The sequence below is a fragment of the Arvicola amphibius genome, chromosome 13, assembly GCF_903992535.2.
Source record: "Arvicola amphibius chromosome 13, mArvAmp1.2, whole genome shotgun sequence".
NCBI classification, from domain to species: domain Eukaryota; kingdom Metazoa; phylum Chordata; class Mammalia; order Rodentia; family Cricetidae; genus Arvicola; species Arvicola amphibius.
Genome location: NC_052059.1, coordinates 70124690 through 70135731, shown reverse-complemented (window position 1 = coordinate 70135731; position 11042 = coordinate 70124690). Strand labels below are relative to the sequence as shown.

Sequence of the window (11042 nt, the reverse complement as noted above, 5' to 3'; positions counted from 1 at the left end):
AAGTTTTTCTATGTTTGATTGTTCAAACAAGAGGAAATGTTTATTGTTGAAAATATTCAAATTAAAAATGATATGAAAAATAACATTAAATCATCACTACTAATGAAAGAGTAATACATCTCTATAAATTTCCCTGTATTGGTATATGGTACAAACATAAAAAGAAAACAATACATTATCCATAGTCTTTATTTAGCCATGCTATTCAAGGACTATGGTAATTATGTACGGCTCAGTCCTATAAGTTCTCCACAAAGAGTTAACTTGTTTTAATCTATAATTTTCTCTAGCTTTCGTCATTTCCTGATTTCTCAGTGTGTAAATAATAGGATTCAGTAAGGCGAGTAATAGCAGTATATAACAGAGCAAGTATTTTACATGCTTGCAAAACTACCAAATGGCCAGGCATAAATGAAAAATACAGGGTCCCAAAGAACAGAGTGACCACCATTATATGGGCAGACAATGTGGACAGAGCCTTGGAACAGCCTGCCAGGTGATTGCGCTTTACAGTGACCAGAATTGCAGTGTAAGAAACGAGCAAGAGATGAAACATATAAAAAGACAGCAGCCCACTGTCAGCAATGACAAATAACTCCAGAGTGTTTGTTTCATACAAGCAAGCTTGATTACCAGGGGTAGATCACAAAATATGTTATTTACAATATTGTGGCAACAGAAAGGCAAATTCACTATCAATAACCATCTGACTACATGGTGTTGTATAGAAACCAATTGTTCCAGGAAAGTAAATACAGATGCATGCAGCAACCCTGTGATTCATAATTGTCCTGTAGTTGCAGAGGTTTGCATATGGCCGAAAAAAAACATATCTATCAAAGGCCAGGACTATCAAAAGTGTCATTGTCAGCAACCCCCAAAGAGGTTGCATAAGAACAGTTGGGCCATGCATTCCCATACAGAAAAAGGGTTAATGCCTCTTGTGTTCTACAAGCAAGTCTCTTATTCATCTTGGGGGTTGTAAACAGTGGAAGACGGCCCATGTCCATAAAGACAAGATTTCCGAGAAGAAAGTACATGGGAGAATGAAGGGTAGAATTTAGCTGCCACTTGGGGCTATAATGAGAACGGTTGGCCCCACCACAGTTGCACCATAGATCAAAGAAAAGGTCACCAAAGAAGAAAATCTGAAGTTGGCCCAATCTGCCAGAAAAATCCACTAAAATAATTCTTACGGTCACAGACGAGCCTTTTCATAATCCATTAATTCAGTTCAGAAAGCTTCTGGAGTTCTTTTAATACAATGAGTTGAAAAACAAAAGAAATCCATAGTTATTGTTAGTAAGGATATATTTTTGTTATCAGTACAATATTGGTTGAGGATCTGAAAGCATTCAATGTTTAACATATCAGTATGACCAAATATAACTTGAAATGATTTTAAGCATCATACACCTTGAACACAATATACTTACACAAAATAGAAATCATTTGAATGGGTGACAGTTCTATCATTTTGTTTTATCATATGATATATTTTAGTAGATCCTCATTTTTCCCATTCTTTTGTTCACATAGAAAAAAATAAAGATTAGATGATGATAATAACTGTTTATTTTGTGTCTAATATATCAGGGTCTCCATGTCATTGGATTCCTCATAGTTAGGTTATTCAAATATAAAAGGATGTAGAGTAAAAACAGGAAATACCCTGATCTGCATTTCTGAAGAGATCAACAAAGATTACCTATTGTTTTCCAATCAAAGAAAAGGTTAAAATTCAATTTGTACATGGTAACCAATCTTAAAATTCACTAAAAATAATTTGCCCTTTTAATAATTTTTGATATTTTATAAAAATCTCAAGAAACAAAGACTCAGATGGTCTTAAGCTTTTGTTCTCAAATGCTTTGTTGTCAATTAACAAGTGTTCTTGTAGAAACTGTATGCTTAGACACACTGGTTTAGGAGCAAATAACAAGGTGTCTCGGTTTTCATGTATAGGTTCTGCTTGTGTTTCAATGTTTAACTTTAAATACCTTAACTTGGATATTTAGATGTTATTCATATTTTTTGAGTAATAAAACATTATTAATTACATTAAAGTGTTAAGCGCTAGGCTTCAGTCTAAATATCTAAAGAATGTTAAAGGTGTTTAGTGTTCATAATAAACACATAATACAATAGTATTATTGTTGCCATGCAAATATAAGGAAGTTGTGATGTGCAATTTATTGATACAACTTTGTAGCTATCAAGAATGAATGCTAGTGAGTAAACCAAGTCAATCTGACAGCAGAATCTGGTGTCATATCAATATGCCAAATGCATCAAAAATGCAAATTGATAAACATTCTTTGAACTCAAATTTCTCATGTGGAATTCCAATAAAATGCAATTCAACAACAAAAGAAGTATCTTAAAATGTATTTAACTACCACTGTTCTTATATAACCAAAATCTGTTATTCAGAGAGTTTATAATCTAGAAATACAAGATTATAAAGAAAATAAGTTATGGGACAAAAGCCTTAACTTAGTGTAAGACTTATGAAAAAATAAAATCACTTCATGTGACACCTTCAAGATTGAAATAAGCTTTATGGTCAATAAACCAAAAGGGAGGTGATATGGATAACATATGAATAGCCATAACATGAGATGTGTTAAGTACTTCTTTAAAGTACTACCGAATTGCTTGAATTAAAATATATTTCTCTCTAAAACAATCAAAAGCATTTTGCAGATTAAATCTATTTTATCTTTCAAACTTTTTTGTATTCTTGTCTTGGGTTATATCCTTTGACTGCCTTGTTTATTCCTATGATATGGAATATTCATGATAAAATTCTTAAATTATTTACATTTTCTTCTTTCAATTGAATGTAAAGCAGCTTATGTTTTCTCCCTTTTATCCAATGATCACTATGTTTTCTATTTGTGGTCTAAGAATTATTTTTTATGGAGGTATTATAAATATCTAATTGAGAATGCATTACCATTCTCCATTTCCTGATCAAATTGTGATTATATACAATATTTATGTACTCTCTAAACCACATGCATCTTGAAAAGAAATGTAGCCCTAGTCTATAATTTTCAATCTTAATATGAGCTTTCTGAATGATCATATAACGTTTCTTATATTCATCATAATTACTCATTGACAAACTAATGCCATTTTTTTCTCTGCAGTATAATTCTGAGAGCATATTTTCTTTCAGTTTTCACAGTAATTGTTAGTTCTAGCTTACCATGAAGTGTGTTAAGTTAGCTCTCAGTTTGAGGATTTGATGCCTCAAAGACTAAAACATTTTTCTGGCCAACACAATTAATTAAAATGTCATTTTAGTCATAATAAAGTTAATGAATTTGTCTTCTATAATATTTTCACTTACCTTTCCTAACATACGGTATGAAGATCATAATATTCAAGGTAATATATAAATTGAACCTATGCTTCTTATTTTCTTTAATAGACTGCATACCATTCTTCAGATATCTCCAGTCCTTTAAAGATGTGGATCAATTACTGGAGATAAATTTTGGGAGTACTTGAAATGCAAATCTCAGTGGGAGTTGTTAAAAATGAAACTATTGCGACTTTAGAGATGCTTGCATTTAATTCTTGACATTGTAATGAGCTCTGTTTATGCAAGTGTCACTCCTTGATTATAACAACCATAATATTCTCTATATTTTGTTGGTGATATAAGTTTAGAATGATTTTCTTGAGTGGAAATTCGTTTTTCAAACATTACTTCAAATTATTCTTGTTAATTTCCAATTTTGGATATTTCTCAAAGAATAATTCATAAACAATATTGAGTACATCTTCACAATTCAATTATGCATAAATTAAATTGTTTGATTATGCAGGAAATGGATGATTTGAAAGATAAAAATGTTTACTAATACTAGATGAAATATCATTCAAATCTTATATAGTTATATAATATAAAAATATAATATAAAAAGTTATATTTCAAGGCTATCATCACAAAACAAAGAAACTATGTAAGTAACTATGGCAGACACATAGATCAATGGGAAGTAATAAAATATGTAGGTTAGAATCCATGCATTTACAGCCACTTTTTTTTATTAAGAAGACTTCTAAAACACTGTACATTGGAGGAGAGACATTATATCTAACAAATGGCATTAGGAAAACCAGGTGTGTACATGCCCAAAACTAAAACTATGTTTTTAACACTTATCCTACACATGTTAGCTCAATATACTACTGTGCACTTTAAATCTTGGAGAAGAAAATTTAATTAATATATGCTAACATTTAAGTGCAGCTGAGGACTTTCTGCATTCTTAGGTGGTAGAACTTAGGCAAAGAGCTTTAGGAGGTGAAGTCTTGCTGAACAAGGTACACTTCTGGGCTTTGAAGTTACATAGCCCTGCCTTACACCCAGTTCATTCTCTCTATTTCATATTTGTCTTTGAAAATGTGGTCTCTTGGCCTCTTAGTCTGACACAATGTCTTCTGCTTTTTACATGTCTCCTGAAATCCTGAACCCAAATAAAACCTCCCTTGTATATAAATTGACTTGCTTAGGGTATTTGTAGTGGTTTGAAGTATGGGCCCCATATGTTTGAATGCTTGGCACGTAGGGATTGGCAAAATTAGGAGATGTGGTCTTTTAGAGGAAGTGTGTTATTGTGGAGGAAGGCTTTGAGGTCTCATAAAATCTTAAGATTTATTATCTTTGAGATAGCTCACTTCTTGTTTTCAAAAAATCAAGAGATGTAGAGCATTCATTACCTCTTCAATACCACGTCTGCCTGAATGATGTCATCTCTTCTACCATGATGATGAACTGTAGCCAGCCCCAGTTAGATGTTTTCCTTTATAAGGGTTACCACAGTCACGGTGCCTCTTCACAGCAAGAAAAACCTTAACAGAGACAGCATTTTACCATGGTAACAGAAAATTACCTAATGTGGTGTGGCTTTGCAGGCAGCACAAAGATACATCCTGGTTTCTAACCCATTATTATTGTGATTTTTACTGGTAATTATGATCATTAGTACACAGAGTTTTTTATAAAAGTATCTATTATCTCATTTTGTTAATTTTGTGGTATTTTTTTCAGGTATCATTTGTTTATCTTTTCTGGAAATTTTTCTTTGTTTCCTGTAGACTCTTGGCTGTTTTTTAATCATTCTCTTTATATTGAAGCATTGCTTATAAACCAGTTGATCTGGTTTAGTAGTCATGAATTCCTTTTGTCTGTTTTTACCTCATAAAATATTCATTTTGTAAAAACATTGTTAAGTACATTTGCTGGGGAAGAGTCTGGTGAGACAGTTGTCTTTCAGAAATTTGGTGCATCTTTGAGGGCCCATCTGTCTTTAAAGGCTTCTGTGAAATAGTCTTTTGTTGTTATATATATGTATAGACACACACACACACACACACACACACACACACACACACATATATATATATATATATATATATATATATATATATATATATATATATATATATATTTAAACATAATTGCATCATTTTGCCCTTCCATTTTGTCCCTCCCACCTCTTCCATGTACCAATCTCACTCCATCATAAAATCAAGGTCTCTCTTTTAAAAAATATTTACTACACATATGTATAATTGCACAGATATGTGGATAACAACTGCTTAGTATTTTAGTATGGTATATATTTATGATTTCTTGAATAATTACCTAACTTTTAATAGTCAATTATGGTCAATGAGTCAGCCTTTAGTAATGGATATAACCTGTCTCTCCTGGCTGCTTTCAATAACCTACATTAGCTACTCATAAGTATTCTAAGTAGATTATATCATGGCAAATTCTTTGATGGTCTCATCTGTTTTCTATTCAGCTATACTTGGATGGTCTGTATTTCTCTGGATTGGTGGAGTTTTCTTCAGTATTTTATTGAAAATATCTCTGTTAACCCCGATTATTTTGTCCTTTTTTATTCTCCATGCTCATAGTTAAGAGGTATATTCTTATAGTGATGTGACAAAATTTCAATTTATTTTAGTACTTTCTAAAATGTATCAGTAAAATTTATGTATGATGTAAATCATTACTTGTCCTCCATCACTACCTTAACTGTTTCAAACATATTAATTCCTATGGAATAGATTTTCCATTGAGGTTTTGAATTATTTGTTTCCCATTTACAGGTTCCTTCCTGTTTGTATTTTCTTGAAATCTTCTATTTTCATGCTTAGATTAAATTTAATCTTTTCAATTCATCACTTTGTCTTTCTCTTTTTGAATTACTTGAACATAATCATATAATATTTATGAATTCATTGTCAACTTTTTCTTTTGATTTATTTTCAGTAGAGGCTCTGACTGTGGGATTCTTACATTTTGATTGGGAGACATTATTTAGGTGTGATTTTTTTGCATGAATATAATTAATCAAATATCTCTTTTAATATTTCATTTTATTGATTGTTATTGAGCTCTACATGTTTGTCTGCCCTACCTCTCCCTGCCTCTTCCTTCCCCCTGCAAACCCTTTCCCAAAGGTCCCATGCTCCCAATTACTCAAGAATACCTTGTCTTTTCTACTTCCCATGTAAATTAGATCTAGATAAGTCTCTCCTACCTAGTGTCCTCACTGTTTGTCTAAGTTCTCTGGGATTATGTGTTTACTAGGCTGGTTATTACTTTACTTTAATGTTTTAAAAACCACATATCAACGAGTATATGTGATAATTGTCTTTCTGTTGTCATTCCTCTTTTCCCCACAAATGTCTCCAACATAGGTTGTCATCAGTGTTTTTGATTTTCGCAATACTTTATTATTACTATTATTATTTTTATTAGCATTACAAATTTTCACCTCCTCTCATCCTCCCATTTCCCTCCCCTCCCCCCATTCCTCCTCCCCCTCTCTCTCCAGTCCAAAGAGCAGTCAGGGTTCCCTGCCCTGTGGGAAGTACAAGGTCCTCCCCTGTCAATCCAGGTCTAGGAAGGTGAGCATCCAAACAGACTAGGTTCCCACAAAGTCAGTACATGCAGTAGAATGAAATCCAGTGACATTGTCCTCTGCTTTTCAGTCAGCCCTCCTTGTCAGCCATGTTCAGAGAGTCCGGTGTGATCACATGCTCAATCAGTCCCAGACCAGGTGGTCTTGGTGAGCTCCCATTAGATCAGTCCCATTGTCTCAGTGAGTGGACACACCCCTTGTGGTCCTGAATTCCTTAGTCATGTTCTCCCTCCTTCTGCTCTTCATTTGGACCTTGGGAGCTCAGTCCAATGCTCCAATGTGGGTCTCTGTCTCTATTTCCATCCCAAGATATTCATTAGTGTGGCTATAGTATAAGGCCAGTTCAGATGCCCTCTCCTCAGCTTCTCAAGGAGGAAGCTGGGGACATCTCCCTGGACACCTGAGTCCAGTCTCTTGCCAACCCTCAAATGGGTCTCTTAACTAAGATATATACTTTCCTGTTCCCATATCCACTCTTCCTCTGTCCCAACCATCCCATGCCCCCATGCTCTCCCCATCCACCACATCTCACTTCTCTCTCCCCATCTCCCTTTACTCCCATCCTACCCCTACCCCCAAGCTCTCAATTTTTGCCTGGCAATCTTGTCTACTTCCACTATCCAGGAGGATAACTACCTGTTTTTCTTTGGGTTTATCTTCCTATTTAGCTTCTCTAGGATCATGAATTATAGGCTCAACATCCTTTATTTATGGCTGGAATCCACTAATGAGGGAGTACGTACTATGTTCATATTTTGGGGTCTGGGTTACCTCACTCAGGATGGTGTTTTCTATTTCCATCCATTTGCATGCAAAATTCAAGATGTCATTGTTTTTTACTGCTGAGTAGTACTCTAATACATATATATTCCACACATTCTTTATCCATTCTTCCAATGAAGGGCATCTAGGTTGTTTCCAGGTTCTGGCTATTACAAATAATGCTGCTATGAACATAGTTGAACAAATGCTTTTGTAGTATGATTGGGCATCTCTTGGGTAAATTCCCAACAGTGGAATTGCTGGGTCCTGGGGTAGGTTGATCCCAAATTTCCTGAGAAACCGCCACACTGATTTCCAAAGTGATTGTACAAGTTTGCATTCCCACCAGCAATGGATGAGTGTTCCTCTTATTCCACATCCTCTCCAGCAAAGGCTATCATTGGTGTTTTTGATTTTAGACATTCTGACAGGTGTGAGATGGTATCTCAAATTTGCTTTGATTTGTATTTCCCTGATTGCTAAGGAGGTTGAGCATGACCTTAAGTGTCTTTTGGCCATTTGAACTTTTTCAGTTGAGAATTCTCTGTTCAGATCAGTACCCCATTTTTAATTGAGTTAATTAGCATTTTAAAGTCTAGTTTTTTGAGTTATTTATATATTTTGGAGATCAGACCTTTGTCTGTTGTGGGGTTGGTGAAGATCTTCTCCCAATCAGTAGGTTGCCTTTTTGTCTTATTGACAGTGTCCTTTGCTTTACAGAAGCTTCTTAGTTTTAGGAGGGTCCCATTTATTCAATGTTGCCCTTATTGTCTGTGCTACTGGGGTTATAAGTAGGAAGTGGTCTCCTGTGCCCATATGTTTTAGACTATTTCCCACTTTCTCTTCTATCAGGTTCAGTGTGTTCAGATTGATATTTAGATCTTTAATCCATTTGGACTTGAGTTTTGTGCATGGTGATGGATATGGATTTATTTTCATTCTTCTACAGGTTGGCATCCAGTTCTGCCAGCACCATTTGTTGAAGATGCTTTCTTTCTTCCATTGTATACTTTTAGCTCCTTTGTCAAAAATCAGGTGTTCATACACAAAGGATAGAGAAGCAGAGAGGGAAATCAGAAAAACTTCACCTTTTACGATAGCCACAAATAGCATAAAGTATCTTGGGGTAACTCTAATGAAGGAAGTGAAAGTTCTGTTTGACAAGAACTTTAAGTCTTTGAAGAAAGAAATCAAAAAGTACACCAGAAAATGAAAAGACCTCCCATGCTCTTGGATGGGTTTGATCAACATAGTAAAAGTGACAATTCTACCAAAGGCAATCTCTAAATTTAACGCAATCCCAATTAAAATGCCAACAAAATTTTTCACAGACCTTGAGAGAACAATAATTAACTTTATATGGAAAAACAAAAAACCCAGGATAGCCAAAACAATCTTATACAATAAAGGAAGTTCTGGAGGCATTATCATCCCTGACTTCAAACTCTTACAGAGCTACACTAATTAAAACAGCTTGGTACTGGCATAAAAACAGAGAAGTTGGCCAATGGAATTGAATAGAAGATCCTGATTTTGGCCATTCTTACAGTGTAAGATGGAATCTCAGAATATTTGATTTGAATTTCTCCTGATGACTAAGGATGTTGATTGATTTCCTTAAGTGTCTTTCAGCCATTTTAGATTCCTCTGTTGAGAGTTCTCTTGTTTAGTCTGTACTCCATTTTTATTGATTATGTGTTCTTTGATGATCAATTTTTTTTATTTATTTGTATATTTTGGAGATCAGACCTCTGTCTGATGTGGGGTTAGTTCAGATCTTTTCCCATTCTGTGGGTGTTGTTTTGTTCTTGTTGACCAGTCCTTTGCATTACAGAAGCTTGTCAGCTTCAGGATATTAATCTATACTCCTTCAAACACCTGATTTTTGACAAAGAAGCCAAAATATCAAATGGAAAAAAAGAAAGCACATTTAACAAATGGTACCAGCATAACTGGATATCACCATATAGAAGAATGAAAACAGACCCATATCTATCACCATGAACAAAACTCAGTTGAAATGGATCAAAGACCTCAATATAGTCAGCCACACTGAACCTTATATAAGTGTACTTATATAAGTACACTTGAACACATTGGCACAGAGACCACTTCCTAATATAACCACAGCAGCACAGACACTGAGAGAAACCATTAATAAATGGATTCAATATCTTTAAAATGTAGGTTATAAGTAAAGAAAAAATAATTTTAAAACCTCTGTAACTTTGTAATATGGCCAAACTTTATGAACAAAGGTAACAAGGCATAAGTAATAACTTTCAGTTTTCAGAACAAATATGTATTCGTTAATTTTCTAGGCTGTAATAAAGTACCCTAACAAATAAAACTCATAAAAGAAAGGAACTTGAGTACATTCTCTCCAGATTACTCTTCATCCTGCTTTAGTTCAATTGCAGGAGCCCACTTCCATTCTGACTTCATTACTTGGGGTCTATGCTTGATGCAATCCCTGGGTTACCCTGTCTCTTTTCCACCACTTCTGTAAGCCATTGATTTTAGTATATCTTCATTCTCTGTATCATCTGATGATCTACAGAAACAATTATTACCAGAAATATATGTTGACCACTATAGCTTATGATGCATGAAGAAAACTTTCATTATCCTTACTTGACATCCATTTCTAGGCCTCTATAGATTAATCTTAGTCCTGTTACACTCAGAGCATCGGAAACAACACGAAAATACTAAATCTATGAATAATAGGTAAAAGGAAAGGGGAAAAACAGTTTCAAAAGCACAGAACATATTTTTAACAAAATTGTAGAAGATTCTTTTTCCAATTTAAAGAAAGAGATACCTATAAATATTCAAGAAGAGCACAGAATACCAAATGGGCAGGACGAGTAAAGAAAGTACTTATGATGATAATAATCAAAACATTAATTGTACAGAACAAAGAATGATACTAAAGACAACTAAAGGAAAAGATCAAGCAGCATCTGTCAGGGTAACATCTGGCATGTTGTTAGAGACTATGAGAGCCAGAAAAGTCAGTACACATTTCTACAATCTACCCAGAGGTCACTGAGAGTATACACCAGGTGACAATTAAGCATCCCACATGCTAGCCTACCAGACAAATAATTCCCTAATGGGGGAGCCCCACTTGGAAAGGCCATGAAGTCACTGACCTGTAATTTTTCTTATGTGGCACTAAAGACAGTTATGGGCACTATCCCCACTGCTTGTGTGTTCATTTCATGAAAATATTCTATCTATTGGGCACTTATATAGTTGTGGCTGGATAGGAAGATGATTCATGCTTCATATGACCTAATTCTGAAGAATAGAACTAAT

The 11042-nt window shown here is 34.4% G+C and overlaps 1 pseudogene; it reads right to left on the bottom strand.

The window, feature by feature from the left end:
- Window positions 1-201: 201 nt before the first annotated feature.
- LOC119799891 lies at window positions 202-10232 on the bottom strand (annotated as a pseudogene).
- Between the last annotated feature and the right edge of the window lie 810 nt (window positions 10233-11042).